Here is a 20,129-nt window from a genome sequence, read left to right on the forward strand (position 1 = left end):
AAAAACGCGTTATGAAGAATGGAGACACATACTTAAAAACACGTTATTCCTAAGCGCTTTTCAAAATAGGTTGATTCAAACGTATATATGTATTTTTTTATCACATTATTCACAATCTTGCTTGGATATTATAAAAGGAAAGGAGGGGAGGAGAGAGGCGAAATGACCCTAACACCGCACACATCATATATTAGAAATAAATCCAATCACCAAAAATAGTAAGCGCTTAAATGTAAAACCAGCCTGTTCAAGTATATCAACCAGTCATGGAGTCATTTGATATTAAAGTTAATATACCCTCTCACACTTTATATAAGATGATCACTTTCGCATGAGATATGTTGTGAAACGATTGCGTGGATTCTCTAAGCAGTTTTAGCAATGCATGATATAATTTGCACGGAAGTGAATAACATGAACGATTGTGAGTATATTGCATAACTCATATATTAAATGAAAAACTGAACGATCATAACAATGCAGTTACCACACCTTATATGCTATATAAGTTTCCCATTTATACATAATATTTTAGCATAATTATTTAAGACAGATCTGATCTTAGCATAGCACTGGAAGGATGCCACGATCTGTCTATCAAATATGTCTATATATCTCAGTAGAATCGAGCCGCATGTCATGCACCTACTTTCACTCCATTTTATTCTATATAATGTACACGCGCTGCGTCTCTATCATCCTCCTGCAATATAATAAACCAAAGTTAGCATTAGATATGAGTGTGAGAGATATGAGTGTTTGGTGTGTAGAAGTAGAGGAACCCAGAGAACTTACTGTATTTAGTGATGAATGGGAGGAGGGGCGGTGTGGATGCCACCATGGCGAATATAAGGGGGTGGAGATTTGTAGAAGTGGGGAGAGCGTGAGGGAGGCTTAATGGGATAATGGGGTTTACCCGGTGGAGATGGGTGGCGTCCATCATGTACCGGCTGATGTATCCCAACCAGAGGAGGATGGGCTTTGGAAATCAGTGATGAAGGGTGGGCAAAATCCAGAGGATGTGGGGGAGAAGTAGGTGGCTTCATGTGGTGTCGCGGAGGTTTACGAATAGGGATAGGAGAAGGCTTGTCGTGTGAGTGTGGGGGTAACGAAGGAGTATGCCATGGAAAAGGCTTATCATTGTGATGGAAGGGCGGGTAAGCAGTTGGAGGATGTGGGGGTAATGAAGGATTATGTCCTGGGAAAGGCTTGTCATCGTGATGGAATGGCGGATGAGCAGTTCGAGGATGTGGGATGTCAGAGTAAGCGTATGAGCAGATCATGGAAAAAGCGATGAGAAGGAAAAGAGGAAGACGATGATGAAGAGTGGCTGCCATCTCTACGAAATGCAATAGAAAGGCAAAGGATGAGGATATGGTAAGGGAGAGAGGAGTCGAGGGTTTATATAGGCAAGACAACGGCCAAAGAGAGTAGGAAGTTGATGGAGATGATGAGAAAGTTATGGCCGTTTGAGAATACAATCCCTGATTCCGGAGATCATGTATGATGTGGGCCATTGGATCGACAAAGGAACGACCAACATATTGCGGGCGAGCCTGCTTTTCAAGTTTGTGTTCACACCGGGAAGAATTGGCTGAGCGTATTGTGTTCGGTACTGATGATTTTATATAAAGATTGGATTGGAAGTTGGCAGGCTTTGATTGGCGGTTTGTATGAGCAAATTTCTGCTTTTATCATTTCTGTCTAGGTTCAAGGTTTGCGGCTACATGATGTCTTAACCATATTTTGAACTCCATATTTTTTTTATGCAGCTTATATGGTAAATTTGATAATGAAAATCCCAATTTTAGTAATAAATTTTGTAATTTAGAAATGTCGAGCAATTCCACGTTACAATTCAGTCCTTTAAACTTCGAGCTTCACCAATTCGTTTACAAATCTGATAGAAATTGTGAAAAAGCCCACTGAAATTTGAAAAGACGAATTACTACATAAATAATATATTCAAATGGAAGTCATGTTCGGAAAGAGTATCTCTATCTCTACGTCAACTATTAGACACCGATGTTTGTGGATACAAATATTGGAACTTTAATCCAGAAGTCAAAAGAGCACAGAATAAAATTGGTTTTGCTTTCAGGAAACGCCCGTCAAAAGTCATTTTTTTTATTACGGCACTCTCCACCGAATCGAAGTTGACTTCTCCCACCACTAAAATATATATAAACGGAAAATATGGACTCCAACTAAAGTCGTTATAAACGGCAAATATGGAATCCACAATTCCGTTCACAAGAGACTTCCCCAATTACTAAAGTCTTTATAAACGGCAAATATGGACTCCACAATTGACTTCTCAAACAACTAAAGTCTTTATAAACGGCAATACGAAGCCCACAATTCCATTTCGCAAGTTTTGCTTAAAAAACTGAAAATGACCATTTTTTATTTATATACTTCTTAGATACCATAAAATTTACATTTTAAAATTCCATTTAAAACTATTGAATAAAGATCATAACTTCTTCACCACAATGTTACTATTTTTAGGAAATACATTTACACTTGTTATGGAGCTTATTGGCTCTGCCTTTGAACATGATATATTATAATAATGACTTCTTTATCACAATGTGCCTTTGAACATGATATATTATAATAATAACTTTATCTTAATGTTATTGTTCTTGGAAATCTATTTACACCTTATTCAGCTTATTATCTTTTATCTTTTTCTTTTAACATGATATATTATGATGAGTGAAATTTATGTTTTTTTAATAATTTAAGATTAATTTTTTTAATCAAATTGTTATTTTTCTGTTATTTAATATATATATATATATATATATATATATATATAGATTTGGAATTATAAAAAAAAATTGAGACACTTAATTTATATAAATCTAACAATTTAAATATTTGATTTTAATAATCTTTAATTAACTTTTTAAAACAAAACTCATAAAAATATTTGGCCAAATCTGCATAGAAATGCTTTTTGTTGCCTAGTACCTCTTTGTCCAACAATTGTGAGAATTCAACTACAAAGGGATGGCATTTATGCAGCAAGGATTACCTAATACAAAGATGTTCAACTCATTACATTATTGACTAATTACAACACCAAATAGTTAGTTATGGTGAATGATCACATTGTGGTCATTGGGAGGGAATTCCTTCACCTCCTCCCCAAATTTGTATTAGCTACTAGGTATCCTAATAACATTGGATATAATTTTACTTGGCCCTCCATTTCATTGACATATTAAATTGAAGTATCCAAACTATCTTACAATTTATACTAGTTGGAAGTTGTTGTTTCCCTAATAGACTTCATATTTGAATAGGGTAGGAATTTGAAATCAATATCCTTTGTTAATTTAATGGTATAATAAATTATTTTTATACAATTTGATGGTATACCAAATTTCTATTTGTTTTTCTGTTGAAGTTGCTTGTGCGAAAATGCTTTGCGAGGGAAGGATAGAGTTCAAAGCATTTTGCAAAGGGTTGTTACCTATTACATAGTCTCTTTTTAGGTATGGACAAAGAAATTTTATTGGTGTGGAGTTGTTTTTTCTTATAGCAGCAGGGATAGTAAAAAATGGCTATTATAACCTCTTCCCATCATGGGCCTTTCATTTTGTTGCTTGAAATTTTATACTCTCTATAGACATGGTCTTTGGTCTTCACTGGTCAGTTGGAGATGTCTCTCTGGAGGCACCTCTTTGTCAAGGCTTTAGGGAACCCTGCCCCTTCTACTAGTATGAACATAAATAATTTTTCCCTTCCCTTGGAATAGGAAGTTAAAATCTCGAGGTTTCCATGTTGTAACTGTAACTAGTACATAACCAACTAGCCTCTAGGATCACTTCTACTATGTATATCTGAATCAAACATAAGTTGAATCTCGAAGCGACCGAAGATGAGATAAACAACCTTCGATTGAAAATTAAATAACTACAACATGTCATTGAAGTTGGTACCCAATCTTTTGTATATGTAATTGATTTTGTAAATGCTTATGGTTTTCTCATGGAAGGCCTAATTCCAACTACTCCTAACCTAGAACACGTTGACTCTAGTGTGTCCTAACTAATTGTTATGATTGCATGGAAGCCCCATTTTCTATGTTGTTAGGGGTATTTAGTTGTGTTTATACTACTTGGATCTATAGTTTATTTTCATTTTTGTTTTTTTATTTCTTTTGGTTTTACAACTGTGTGATTACTATTCAGATTTTGAATAGTTGAATTCCAATAGGCCTTCAAGAAAATATTGTAATGCTGGTGTAAAATTTCATTAAGAGGAACATATTTTATCAAAACAATGTTTTTAGTTATGGTTAAAAAAATAAAGATAGTTATTTTTATATGTTTTTAGCTATCAAAATTATCCATGACAATTTAAAAATGTCTATCAAAATTTATTCCCATATAATTGGAATAACAACTAGTATTAAGCACAAAAGCATTAAGGTTAACTTGAATTTCGAAGTTAATTATAAAAACTTGTTGCAAATTATTGTCATGGTAAAATCAAAATATAATACAAATTCATATAAAATCCAGATAAATAAATTTATTATAAGAAATATTTTAATAATATCATCCACATAATAAACCAATTATTGAAAAAATATAAAAATTCTTATAATTTTACATTCTAATACAATTTTTGATTAAATTATATTAAATTGTGTAATTAATAGAAATTAATTAAATAATTATTTTATAGTTAATAAATTTTAATTAAATAATTTCTTAACTTAAAATTTTAATTCAAATTTTAATTATATTTATTAATGTATTATTCCATGTTTTCCTTGAATTTGCTATTTTATTTAAAACTACAACTAAAAATATCAGATACCATATAGCTATCTATTATTACTTCTTGCCATTAGGCAAGAGTACTATAGTGATCGATTAATCACTATAAAACTACAAACAAAAACAAAAACACCATGTACCATATAGATATTTATTATTAGTCGTTTTTGTTAGTCTAGGGTATTAAAGTGATCACTTGATCACTAAGTTGAAGTTTATTTTAGGGATCTTAAATCAAAATAAAAGGAAAAACTTTGATTTTCCTTTGATGATATTGGTTATAGATATTTAGGTCTTATTTATTCACCAATGATGTAATCTTTGATAATAGTGTGTGGGTTAATTATGATTTACATTAATTGTCGAGTAATGTAGCCTACTCCCTCCACATGAAAAGCTACATGATAAACCTCTTAATGCACTTAATTTTTGTTTGTGTATTTTTGCACATGATAAGTTGCACAAGCCACTAAATCATCTATTTAAGTCCTTAATGTATTGGTTAAGCCTTCACTTACTTCTTGCCATTGTCCTTGCAAGGGCCTACTTCTTCCCACTACCACTGCATCATTTTTTATTGCATTATGTTTGTCCATGCATCATTTATTCTTGCACTATTTTTGTATGCTTCTTACTCAAGACTCGTCTTTAGTGATTTTTCTTCTCCAGTGTCTATATGGATATATCCACAACAACACCTATGGTTGCAACTCCTTCATCAAACCTCGATTTAAACCTAAAATAGCGCTATAAAATTGCAACTCACAAATCAGTTTAGGTCCCATTAATGGTTTTGCAACATAAACTAGTAATTATCCTACCTTTAATAAGTTTTTACTTTAATACCATAGCACAATTATTCTTATCTTTATTTTTCAATGCAAAGAACTATAAAATCTTTTTTCAATCTAATATTTTCTTTTTCTGAATAATCTCTCAGTTTATCTCACATTAATTTATAATGAATAACTTTTCTACTTAATTCTTGTAGGTTAAATCCAATATGAATATAAATAGTAAATGACTTTGAACTTGGTCGATATTGTAAACCTTATTCATCTATGTAATTTAAGTATAAAATTATTTGAAGGGCTCTAATTCATAACTTATTTGCTGATTGGTGTTAACCAACATTCGCTGATCAATTCTATTCTATCCTTTTCGAGCCCTTACTACAACCAAATTTGTTTCTTTTAGAGAACTTAGTTAATTTTGTCACCTATGTGGGTTACATAAGGCATTTTTACATAGTTGTTGCCTACATTAATCAATACCCAACACATCTACCATAGTTATTAATTTTCATTTATGCTAGTTGTAGACTCTCTTGTTCCCAAAGTCATCCTGCACATGCATCTTGTATTCTTCAATTTGCACCTACATTTCTGCAACCTACAATTCACATCCCCTTTCTATACTTAGCCACTTTTGTTTCTATGTAGGTCACGGGAAATATTTTCTTATTTGTGTCCCTTCATCATGAAGCCTACATGAATCTCTTGAGTATGGACCCATAATTATTCATTTCATACTTAACCATTCCTCTTAAATGAGCATCCGGGAGGCCTTGCTTGACGTAATCTCATAATCCTATCCTACATTTCAAATTTGTTATATTCATGCCACCTTTTCTCAAAACATAATAAATTTTTAGGGCAGTGCATACTTCACATGACCAAAGATTTATATTATATTAAATGAGGCATGTATTATACTGAGATATTGTTATCTTTCCAAATTAAATTAGTATTTGTTATTAATGAACCATGTTTCCTTGCATTTACTCAAATAAAATAAGTAAATAAGACACTTAAAACTTCCAAAGTTTCTTATAAGATCGATCTCAGTTAATACACTCATTGAACATTGCTATAAGTACCAAAAAAAGATGTCAAACATAATAAGGGAGGCTTTTTCTAAAGATACTATTAATATACTTGGGAGATAGTACCACAATTTCCAGTGGTATATGGATTGCTGATGGTATTCATAGACTTATCCAGAAGAGAAGAGTACTAATAAGGCCTAGACTTCATTCATTCCACACACTGGGTGTATTCCTTAAGTATTTGAATTTTTAGATTTGGTTCACTTGTATGCTGATAAATTCAATAGTATGAAAATACATATAGGACTCACAAGAACTCACAATAACCCTAGTTCTATAACTCTCTATTCACGAAGATGCTTCTACTTCCTAGAGATAACTAAGCTTTTAAGATAGCATATATCAATGCCTTCCTCATGAAACAAAATGGAGGAAAGGTTCTCCCTGATAAATTCTTAAAATGACCTACCAAGGTGTTGGTTGATGCCAACAAAATTAAAGCATGTACACCGGATAGTTTGTATAGGGAATTTTCTTAGTTATTTGCAATGATTCTTGGTCAAGAATCCACTTATTTTTCCTAGATACTTTATTTATATTCTACATTATCTTTTACAAGAGGGAGCCAGTTTCTACTAGGCTCGTACAATTTCTAACAATATTTAATACTAGCTTGGAAAGTTCACTCAAAAAAATAACTTTTATATGTCTTCGTACTTGATTATGCTTTTTTGTTTTGCAATGCATTCAATGGATTGCTAAGGTTATGGATTTCAAATTTCAATTTTGACCCAACATGGTTCTACTACCCATCACTATTGAAGCATAAAACTCAATTTCACTTTTATCCCAAACATAGTTATTTCCTTGTAGATTTAAAAAAATGTTGGTTAGTCTTGAGCTAGAAAATTATCCTTTTAATCCCTAACCCTCTTTGGAATAAAGGGAATATTTCAAACACAATACTAATTTTAGTTTTTTGCCTATTTTTATTTGAAGGGAATAGTTTGATGCTTGCAGTCTATATTTGTGACAAGTTTTTTCAGGAAGAATTGTGGTGATAGTACAAGTAATATGTGCATTCCTTTAGTGAAAAAAGAAAGAAATAATTTATACATTTTCCCATTAGACTTTTTAATATTAATGTCAATAGTTGTCCATTGGAGAGAGTGAGATTATGCAAAATTTAGGGTTTTGGACATAGAAAGTTCATAGGTGCAGGTAGACTTGGCTCAATGGGGTTTACTCAAGTACTTTAACTACCCCCTAATTCATTAACATGAGGAGCTTCTACAATTTTTAGTGAGCTCATTGTAGGTTCACCATGGAGTGTTTGAGATATAAGGGATTGAGCTCGCTAGATTCACTAGAGTGGATATATATAGCTTTTGACTAGAATGAAGCGACGGGGACATGGCATCCCTATTTATCCACCGTAATTAGTCATGATATTGAAGTAATGAGTTGTTCAGTGGTGTATGACACATCTTGTGGAGGATGGGGTTGTCCAGATTGCATTGATCCAGGATGTGGGGCTTCATGTCACCACTGTCATCATTGTGAGGATATTTAAAATGATGGCCTCACATAGGATTATGTAGAAATTTTGAATAATATAACACTTATTCACAAAGATTATCCTGATGATACACTATTTGTGGAATGCATGCATAATACATAACCTCCTCTACTATTGATCATCAATTTGCAGTATTCAAAAACAATTGCATGCGCACATTTGAAGCATCAATCACACATATCAACATAGTAAATCACGGGGAAAGCATACAGTTGAAAACCCCCAACTATCTGTATTTTATATTGATTGAGAACATGTAACAATACATAGTACAATACTCCTCGCAAGTACTTAGTACTATCTCCACCTCTTACACACAAACTAGCTCAGATATGAATCAATCATAGGTTCAAATCTCCTCCACTGCTTGCCTGCCTCCACTGTGCAATCCTGCATGAGAATAGATGAGAATGGATGATCCAAACTCGTATTTCCCTGGGCTGAAACACGCAATCCTCATTGGAAATACTCAATCCATTGATTGTGCAAATCTCATGCACAACTATAGTCACAACTGATAGTTGTCTTGCCGTTTCACTCACCTCTAACTCCTGCCTCCACTGAATTGTCCATGCACTGAGTTAACTGGTGTATTATTTAGTTGATTTATGAGTTAATAATTAGTGAATTAATTAATAATTAATTCACATCACTCATCACTAGTGTATTCTGCTGTTAGACTAAATACAACTAGTTCAACCAAGTCAAGCTGAACACAAGTCCATCAACTCCTCAATCAACTCCACCAAACTCAATCACTTGAGTTCTAACTGAAGTCCATCATGCATTAGCTCAACTGACCCATAAAAAAAGCGTATTTCCTTCTAGCAGTTGCATGTACCACATTTGTAGCTCAAACTGAAGTGCTCCAAGAGGATAAGATAATGTTTATAGTCCAAATATTATTAAGAGCTAACAATATTCGACTATTCTATTTTTAGTCTGGCAGTCTAAAATAGACTCCACCCATATGTCTAAAAATAGAAGTCCATATATTTCTACCAACATGACCAATCATCCACAAATAGCATCCTACAACTCATACACCATGATCCATATGTCTAAAAATAGACATAGTCTAAAAATAGACTTTGCGCCAAAATTAGCCTGCGGACCCACTTAGTGAAGGTGACCTCTTTTCACTAAGCTCCATCATGTTGTTGCATTTTCAACACTCCCTCTCAACAAGATATGGATTATCTACAACCCCTATCCTGCAACCCTGGAATGTTCTGCATGCAACACATTTGCCAGGTCCACTTGCTCCAACAACACTTGGAACAAAAATACTCCCAACTGACCACTCTGTTGGGCTAGGAACATACTCTGATTCTGAAGCTCTAACTGCTACTGAAAAGTGCTCCCTCTCTAACATCTGTGCTACTGCAACATCTCCATGCATCTCACACCATTGCACACTTCTTTGTGCACTGTGCAAAACACTTGTGCCTCTCGTATTGTTGCAGCCTGCTAGCTATGCGTTGTCCTGGGATTCCCTACACTATCGCTCTCTCTGCCACTCCATCTGCATCTATCTCTACCCAATTAGTCAGTTCCTTCTACTCCACATCGGGGCTCCTCTAGCAAGGTCTCATCCAAGAGGTTGGGTACCTCAAGGATCCTGCCCCTCCTCCTTGGGATGATCACTCTATATCGCCCCACCTCCCACCTGGAGGTATGGCTGCATGTGATCCCTCAGCCCACCTCGCTCGAAGTTTCCCACTACTGGAGGTCTCTGCATGAGTAGATATCTCTACTCGATCTCCTCTCAGCTTCCCTTGTTGTGCTTGCTCCACAACCTCCTAAAGCTGCTGCACCAATTGTGGCTCCTCCACATTCGTCTGAGACTTCTTCTGGCTCTGCATGTTGAGAGGTAATATACATTCCCTCTCAACCACCAAGTCTCCCTCAGTTGCCTCACTACTCAAGGCTTTTCATGCATCTTGAACCTCAAGAGCATACAGGTTCTTGACCCGTCAACCAATCTTCTTCACCTGTCTAGTGATTATGTGTCTAAGGAAAAACTTTCCCTTACTGAAGACTACATCATAGCCTTCATCTTCCAGCATCACGATCGACACCAAGTTTCTCTCCAGTCCTGGTACATACTTGACATTGGTCAAGGTAAGGCGAGCTCCATGCTCCCTCTGAAAAATAACCGTGCCTACACCTGAGACACTATACTTCTCATCATTACCCATCACTATGAGTATCTGGAGATCTTTCTCCTCCAAAGTACTGAACAAGCTCTTGTCACCGGTCATGTGGAAAGAAGCTCCATTGTCAAGAAACCAACCACTTCCCACCATGGATGAAACCATGCATGCGAAGAGTGTGAAATCCAACTAAAACTGTGAAGCAAGTTCCTCACCTTCAGATCCTTCCCCGGATCCCTTCTTGGATTTCCTCTGTGGACAATCTGCAGCATAATGGCCCACCTCATGACAACGAAAGCATCGCACTTTTGATTTGTCAACCTTTTTCCCATCATTGGAAGAACTGGATTCGGAAAGAGAACCCTTCTCCTTCCCCTTCTTTTCTTTGGCAGCCAAAGCACAATTTTCTTCATCAGATGCCTTTGATGAAGATATGTCCCTGGTATTCCACCTGATCTCCTCTTGCACAAGATCAGACCAAAGTATCTCCCATCCTGGCAATTTCTCCCGACAATTGACAGAGTCCTGATAGGAATGCCAACTCTTCGGAAGACCAAGGAGAGCCAAGCTCACCAAGTCCTCATCATCGACAGTCACCCCCACACTTCCCAGCTGATCCCAGCATTGGGTGAACCTCATGAGATACTTGGGCATACTGTCTCTATTCTCACACTTAATGTTTCTGAGTTTATCCTTGAGCACCAACTTCCTCTGGTCGCTCTTGCTTTGGAATAAATATGTCAATGATTTCCACATCAATTATGGAGAAGCCTTTCCATGCCCGTTGGATACAATGTGATCCTTCACGCCCTCCAACAAAATCCTTCGACACTTTGTTGTCTTCTTTTGCCAAACCTCAACGTGAGTAGCATCAGCAGGAATTGGGACCTCAACCTCTATGAAATCCTTCAACCCATTGTCATCTAACACCACCTCCGTCTTATCTCTCCATGCAATATAATTCAGGATTCCTTCAAGAGTATACTCCAATCGCAATCCATTGAAAGACATTTCAACTTTGACACCAAGAAAACACTGCTGCAAATTCGAATTCCACCAGCTCAAAACTCAACCGCTTTTGATCTAAAATTCATGAGAACAAAGTATTTCTCGTACAGAGATTGACTGTATGGGATTTTACCGGATATCTCACCTTCCAAAAGAAGGATGAATCTAGAGGCTACCTGGCCCGATTACAGACTCTACCTGAAGAAATAAAATGTATTAACTTTCTGAATAATAGATCTGATGATCAACTCTACTCTCATACCATGTAGAAATTTTGAATAATATAACACTTATTCACAGAGATTATCCTGATTATACACTATTTGTGGAATGCATGCATAATAGATAACCTCCTCTGCTATTGATCATCAATTTGCAGTATTAAAAAACAATCACATGCGCACATTGAAGCGTCAATCACACATATCAACACAGTATATCACGGGGAAAGCATACAGTTGAAAACCCCCAACTATCTATGTATTATATCGATTGAGAAAATGTAACAATATATAGTACAATACTCCTCACAAGTACTCAGTACTATCTCCACCTGTTACACACAAACTAGCTCAGATATGAATCAATCAGAGGTTCAAATCTCCTACGCTGCTTGCCTGCCTCCGCTGCACAGTCCTGCATGAGAATAGATGAGAATGGCTGATCCAAACTCGTATTTCCCTTGTCTGTACCACTCAATCCTCAATGGTAATACTCAATCCATTGATTGTGAAAATCTCATGCACAACTATAGTCACAACAGACAGCTGTCTTGCCCTTTCACTCACCTCTAACACCTGTCTCCACTGAACTGTCCATGCACTGAGTTAACTGATGTATTATTTAGTTGATTTATGAGTTAATAATTAGTGAATTAATTAATAATTAATTCACATCAGTCATCACTAGTGTATTCTGCAGTTAGACTAAATACAACTAGTTCAACCAAGTCAAACTGAACACAACTCCATCAACTCCTCAATCAACTCCACCAAACTCAATCACTTGAGTTCTAACTGAAGTCCATCATGAAATAGCTCAACTGACCCATAAGAAAAGCATATTTCCTTCTAGCAGTTGCATGTGCCACATCTGTATCTCGAACTGAAGTGCTCCAAGACGATAAGATAATGTTTATAGTCCAAATATTATTAAGAGCTAATAATATTCGACGGTTCTATTTTTAGCCTGGTAGTCTAAAAATAGACTCCGCCCATATGTCTAAAAATAGAAGTCCATATATTTTTACCAACATGACTAATCATCCACAAATAGCATCCTGCAACTCATAGACCATGATCCATATGTCTAAAAATAGACATAGTCTAAAAATAGACTTTGCGCCAAAAATAGCCTGCAGACCCACTTAGTGAAGGTGACTTCTTTTCACTAAGCTCCATCATCTTGTTGCATTTTCAACAGATTATGGTCCATTAGATAGAAGCATTAGACTAGGTTCATAGGGGAACCTTTTGTGATTGGTATCACCTACTACATGGGAGCCTATTTTTTGAGATGAATCGAACAATGGGGGGTTAGCTACGAGTTTCTTCTTTAATCAACCTGTTCTATTCCAACCCCATATCAAAGAAAATGTGACACCTCCCCTTTTTCTCGAAATCATGATGTGGGGGAAAAATAGTGAAACTGTGGGGTGCGGGGGGAGAGGTATGACACTGTTAGGCCAATACTATGTTTTCATGATGGATATTGATGTCATATATTTCTTTGGAGTTCCCCTATAGGAAGGGATTTCCACGATGACCTAGATATGGGTCTTCCCTTAGGAGAGAGATGGGGGCCCTTAGCTATGAGTTACAATATTTTATATTTGAATTAATTTTTTTGTAAGCTTATTTTTTATATGATGATGTGGATGCCAAGTTTTGGTGTGCTAGTAAATATGGGACATCACAGTTGGGAGATATCGATTGTGTGAGATCATACTTGCATCATAGAGCATGCATGAGGACTAGTGTGGATTGTGTGAGTACGCCAGGATGAGGGGAGCTAGGGGGACTCTAGAGACCTTGAAGACATGGTAATTTTAACCTAAGGGTTGATCCCCCCCTCAGGATGGGGAGGTTTAGGAAAATATTTGTGAGCAGTAATGTATTTTGTGGAAGCGACTAATGGCACTTGAGGTGAGGAACGTAGATGTGCACCAAAGGATGGCTATTTTTTCCAAGGGTATCCTCAAGGATGGATGGGGCATGGTTGATGAGGATATTATAGATGTTGTGGTTATGCTGCATCATAACTGGTGGAAATCTTTACAAATGTCAATAGTTGCAGTGTTGACAGTATGGGTAATTTTCGTCCTGGGACATGAGGGGGCGCAAGATGATCCCCCTATAGGTGGTAGTGGGAGAGAAGGTGGTTCTCTAAAACTACCTCCTCCATAGTTGTCATATATGTACAGGGGAAGAACCCATTATTAGGATGCTCCCTATCATTTTCATTATTACTTTTAATGGTTGATAACACCCCTATGTATTGAAATTGTATCTCTCTCTCTCTCTCTCTCTCTCTCTCTCTCTCTCTCTCTCTCTCTCACTATATATATATATATTTGATGATGATGATGATAATCATCATCATCATGTTGTTCTCATGATGTGTCACATTGTGACTTGTATGCTTATGATCCTATATCATGTCATGATGGATATATTTATTATACCATGTATGTTTGACATGCTTAATGAAGATGTTTTCATGGTTAGTGTGATGCTTGTGAGTCTAGTCTATAGTTATTTTTTCTATCAATGATGTGAATTTCTTGGTATGCATGAAAGGGTAACATGATCAAAACTTCATACAAACATGGTTCTTGCCAATGTATTTAGTACCTAGTTGATGAATGATAATGGGAATTGATGATTGTGGGTGGTTTTTTTTTTTTTTTATTTCTTTGTAATCAACCTAAATGCTCTACTTTACATTCTTTATAGGAACAATGAAAAGAGGGGAGACCCATTGACTCTTAGAAATGGGGTAAAGGAAATTAGTTGAAAGTAATTTTTGCAACTCTTTTTCGAACATGTCTCATAAAGAAAAATTAATTCCTTGTTGCAGTTTTCATATGGGCTTGGATTCCTCCTTGATATGGATGTGGTGAGTGAACACATGTAGATGGATCCCTTTAATTTTAGTATAGTCCCATGTGAAAGTATTTCTATACTTTTCCAAAACCTTTATTATTTGTTCTTTCTAGTTTTCTTTTATTTTGAGCATGAAAACACCTGAAAATGAAATGAAAGGGATATGCTGATACTAACAAAATAATTGGCAATTCATTGGAGAAACCTTGAATGTCTATTTTATTACTATGAGTTGACTATGGAATATCTACAATAATCTTATATGTCTAGGAGATCTTGAGTAACAACATGGATACCACTATTGGGATTGAGATATGTTGAGTTACCTGTCTTCCCCATTTTTCTTGAATGATGATTACATCATAAAGGGAAAGACCAAAAGGAATTTATTAGCCACCAACTCACCCCCCTTCCATAGTTTCTTTGAAATTGTAGAGTATGCCATTTTTGAGGACACAAAAATACAAGGCTGCCATTTTGAATCATTTGTGTTTCTCCATTGCCAGTAAGCATCCATATCACCGAAGAAGACACCCTGGAATCAAAGGTATCACTTAATTTCTAGTGAGAATTCATATCCCTACAAAGGTACCTACATGCCCAACATATTGAGGAAAAATTTATCGAGCATTTAATTTCTTTTGTAGCTATAAATCATTTCTCGTCTTTACTGTTTATAGGCAAAAAGGTGGAGGAGGGGTCATATTCATACCTTTATAGTATAGGTAGGATGATTCTTGTGTTGAGACTTGATTAGTTTCCTATGTATTGTTAATTCTCCTTTAATATCAATTTTGGGAATTTCACAAGCTTTAAGTTACAAGAAATGCCATAGCTAGACCCAAAATAAGTCCATGTATTGAAGATCAATTCACTATCTAGGTTAGATGAGATTAGATTCCATTCAGTGCAACTCACTTTTCCTATGGAGTTCCCCATGTGGTACTAGTCAAAACATCCCTTGAAGGTATGATCAAGACTTGGAATGACTGAACCCTAGTCCTAAACTTCACATGGGGATCCATGGTTTCAACCCATGCCATAGTTTTTATGAAGGATTGTGCCAAACATGAGGAGGATTTCCTTGGAAAAGATTGTTAAAGGATTATATCAAAATAAAATGTTTTATTTGACCACAAAAACAAAAATAAAAAATTAAGGATGAAAAAAAGGGTGCTTAAATGAAACATAAGTATGTTAGAAAAAAAAGGGAGTAAATTTATTTATGGACACGATAGTTACTTGTGACGTACTTAGGAAGATTACCTTTATAGGATTTGGCCATTGACTGGGAGGGACTCTGCTACCCCCTCTATTTGTTGCAATATATATGTGCCAAGGCCATTTTTTTTGTGATAATATATGGATCAAGCTAGCATTACTAAAATTTGGTGTGTCTACCTTTTTATTGATGTAGCTTATCCCATTTTAGTACAAGTTCACATATTTTGAAATTTTTCTCACTTGCAAACTTGATATCAAAACTTTTTTTAATAGCTTGTTGGTGTGTGGAGAACTCTTTTTTGGCTTTATCTCTTTTCTCTTTTGGTTTTAGGAGAGTTTTGATTTGTCTTTTCATAATTGGGAATTTTGACCTAGATAACCCTAAAAGTAGTAAAGTGAAAAAAAGATGTTGGGCAGAAATATGGCTTCTTTTCTATAAAATATAAAGGGATGCTGCTAAATAGGATTTTGGGGCACATGATCTACCCATAGGGTGTTGGGTAAGGAATTTTACTAGTTTATTTATTGATCAAATATATTTTATTTCAAGATGTAGATTATGTTTTTATTACTAGACTCGACTATTTTATTGCCATGAGGGTAGTAGTTAACATAATGTATCAATATAATACTTTTGTCCAAAGTGAACTTGGTTAACTTTAAAGAGGAAAATAAAGTAGCATTATCGAAAAAAGGAGAGGTTGACACTCCAAACATAGTGATGAGTTGCTGTTACAGAAACTGGATGATGATCTAGTCATTGATTAGTGGAAAAACTTCACTCCATTGAATGAACTAGTCTATGGTATTTAGAATATATCGATGTTGTTTGAAAGACTAAAAATAAATTCCTTTGATTATATCCAACCCCCATTGTTAAAACATCTCTTCAATTATCATCAATTGTAAGGGAACTACATGTTTTCTTTCACATTAAACACATCTTTAACATACTTGACACTTGATGACATAATAATATGAATCTTTGAACAATGTTGACTAGTATATAGGACTTGGCCTCTTTAAGAAATGCAAGAGAAGTCTATGATGATGCTTCATAAAAAGCACTACATTAACAAGTTAAGACAATGAAGCCTTAATCCTTAAGGCTCTTCTTTGCCTTGCACTGAGATGATCACAAATGACACCATGCTAAAAATATTGCTTCAATTCCTAGCCCCATGACTATGAACCTTTTAGAGAGGGTGTGTATGGGATTTTACAAGAATTAATTGAGTTCATTGTTATTTTATTTCATGAAAAAAAGATGGATTACATCTTTGTCATGCAAAAGTTGGGATATAATTATTTTAACTAAAAATATTGGGATATAAATTAATATTTTGCAATTTCTGTTTAAAATAAAGATTTTGGTTAAAGACAAAAAATAATGTGCTTCTTAACGAAAATAATGGATGGAAAGTCAAAGATATATCGATAGCTATAATGCTCGTGTAACGACAAGTACTAATAACACGAAATTAGATGGGACATGGGTGTCAAGCATGAACAATGGAGACACATATACATTAAAACATTACTTAGCATATTTCAAAATAGGTTGATTCAAACATAGACATGGTTTTTTTTCACATTAATCACAATCTTGCTTCAATATTATGAAAGGAAAAGATGAAATATATTATGAAGGTTAGATATGGGAAGAGGCAGGCAAAATGACCTTCATATCACACACATAATATATTAAAAATTTATGTAAACCAGCCTGCTCAAGTATAAACCAGTGACAGTTTCATTTGATATTAATATCTATTTACCCTCTCTAACATTTTACAAAGATAAACACTTTTGCATGAGACATGGTGCGAATCAACTGCGTGGATTATCTTCAACATTTTTAGAAAAAAATTATATAATTTGCACAAAAGTGATGAACATGAACGACTTTGAGTAGAGGAAATATGTAGATCGGATAACTGATATATTAAATGAAAAATTGAACAACCATAACAAAGAAGTTACCCCGCCTAATATGTTATAAAAATTTCCCATTTATTCATAGTTATTTTAGCATAATTATTTAAGACAAATCTTGCAGTCTGATCTAATCATAGCATAGCACTAGAATGATGCCACTGTCTGTCTATCAAATATGTCTATATATCTCAGTACGATCGAGCTGCGTGTCATGCACCTATATTCACTTCATTTTATTCTATGTAATGTACACACGCTGCATCTCTGTCATCCTTCTGCAATACAATAAAAAAACAATTTGCATTAGATATACCATGCAATAAAAGTTGTAGAATGCCTGACAAAGATATTATTGTTGGGCGTGTAGAAGTAGAGAAGCCCAAAGAATTTACTGTATTAGTAATGAATGGGAAGAGGGGTGGTGTGGATGCCACCATGACGAATATAAGGGGGTGGAGATTTGTACAAGTGGGAAGAGTGTGAGGGAAGTTTAATGGGATAATGGGATTTACCTGTCGGGGAAGGGTGGTGTCCATCATGTACCGACTTAGGGGGCTGATGCTTCTCAACTAGTGGAGGATGGGCTCTAGAAATCGTTGATGAAGGGTAAGAAAAATCTAGAGGATGTGGGGGAGAAGCAGGTAGCTTCGTGTGGTGTTGCGGGGGGGTTACAGATAGGGATATGAGAATGCTTGTTCTATGACTTTGGGGGTAACGAAGGATTATGCCTTGGTAAAGGCTTATCATTATGATGGAAAGGTGGGTTAGCAGAGGGATGGTGTGGGATGTCAAAGTAAGCGTATGAGAAAATTATGGAAAAATCGATGAGTAGGAAAAGATGAATGTGGTGATAAAGGTCCCTTTCCATCTCTACAAAATGCATGGGATGAAAATATTGTAAGGAAGAGAGAAGCCGTGGGTTTATATAAACCGTACAACTACTCATCAAAGTTGGGAGTTGTTGGAGATGATGAAAATGTTGTGGCTATTTGACAATACAATCCATGAGGCTAGAGATCATGTATTCTGACGTGGACCATTGGATCATATAGTGATGTGGTATTTAAGTATTGGAATTTAGTGACAACTTGTACTACAGGGATTTTAAACTTGTAGATTATATACAAAATGACCTTGTTGCTATCAACATCTTATCGATGAGACTACATGATAATAATTATGTGGGAATGCACTCTAAGAGTTATTTTTTCATAGGGTTATGAATAAAACTATTATTAGCTTATCTAATATTTTATGAGTTATATGAAATCAGTATGATACGAGTATTTATTTTAGATTAATTATCTACCTATTTTTTTATTAATAAAATTATAGGGTCATACATGTTTTTTTTTCTTAGTAGTAGTTCTATTAATGAAATAGTAAATTTATAGTGAGGCTCTGACCTCTGCGGTGCTAGAATAGAGTTATAACAAGTTTAGACATCCAAAAGACTGATTCAAGACTGCCCACTGAGGGAAACCAGTCTGAAAAACCGATGGAAAACGCTTGCCCGCACAGGGGTTATAGCTCAAAATCCAAGAGAAACAATTATGGTAAATTACTAGAATTGACGACATAATTTGAAAAAACATTAAAAGATCCCCTAAGAATAGGAGCTGGGAATCAAAACCTAGTTTCATTGACCCTCTAGGTGTCATTTGGTGGAGGGGGCTCTTCCACGACTAGACACCTGTATTCATTCCAATCATCCTCAACTGCCTGCATGCTACCAGGAATGCCTTCACCATGCTTGGCACTATCCTGGGTGCCTTTACGTTTCCGAGAACCAGAGCTACTACCCGAGGCCTTCTGTTTGTTGGTTGCCAGCTTCTCCTGGGCCGCCTTCTGTTTGCTGGTGTCCGGCTTCTCCTGAGCAGTGGCAGGTTGCGCAGTGACATGTTGTTTTGCAGTGGTGTGAGTCTATTCATTCTGCGAGAGAGTCTCCTTTTTGAATGCCACAGAGATGGTGGCGATGATGGCAGGGCGGTTCATGGTGCAGTGGAAGCGGAATTCAGTTGTTCGATGCGGCTGGTGAGGGGACACAAAGAGGTTGAGCATCTGGGTTGCAGCATTGACACGCTGAGCTTTAATGGGTTGGACCTGGCCTCTTCCACTGTGGGTGGCAAGATATCTGCCGAAGAATTGGGTTGTGGACGGGGTGGAGGAAGGGGAGGACGACGGGGTCGTCAGCTTAGAAGGGGATGGAGAGGGGGGGCGAATGGCTCTGCCATGGTAGCTGGCCTACTTGCAATGCTTTCGGTGGTGGAATCGTGGCATGGTCTTGCAGGTGGGGTGGAGCTGACTGGTATGGGCTGAAATGACAAAGGTGCTAACAGTGTGCGCAGAGGAAGAGGCAGACTCAGCGTGGGAATTCACAGTGTGATTCAGGCGAGAGACGGAGACTAGAACTGAGGCTTCAGTTTGCAGAGTGTAGAGAACATTCTGGGAAGAATGGATTCTATCCCCCAAATCTATAGAGCTCAGGAGTCG

The 20,129-nt window shown here is 36.1% G+C and overlaps 1 long non-coding RNA gene across 1 annotated transcript; it reads right to left on the bottom strand.

Moving 5' to 3' along the window:
- Window positions 1–406: 406 nt before the first annotated feature.
- LOC149156074 (uncharacterized) lies at window positions 407–1,359 on the bottom strand. Its single transcript, XR_016263481.1, has 2 exons — window positions 796–1,359; window positions 407–703 (listed from the first exon to the last, which is right to left on the bottom strand). It is a non-coding gene; the product is annotated as an uncharacterized LOC149156074 (long non-coding RNA).
- Between the last annotated feature and the right edge of the window lie 18,770 nt (window positions 1,360–20,129).

This window comes from Pinus tabuliformis, chromosome 9 (assembly GCF_031772625.1).
Source record: "Pinus tabuliformis cultivar Carrire ecotype Pingquan chromosome 9, CPIR1, whole genome shotgun sequence".
Lineage (NCBI taxonomy): Eukaryota > Viridiplantae > Streptophyta > Pinopsida > Pinales > Pinaceae > Pinus > Pinus tabuliformis.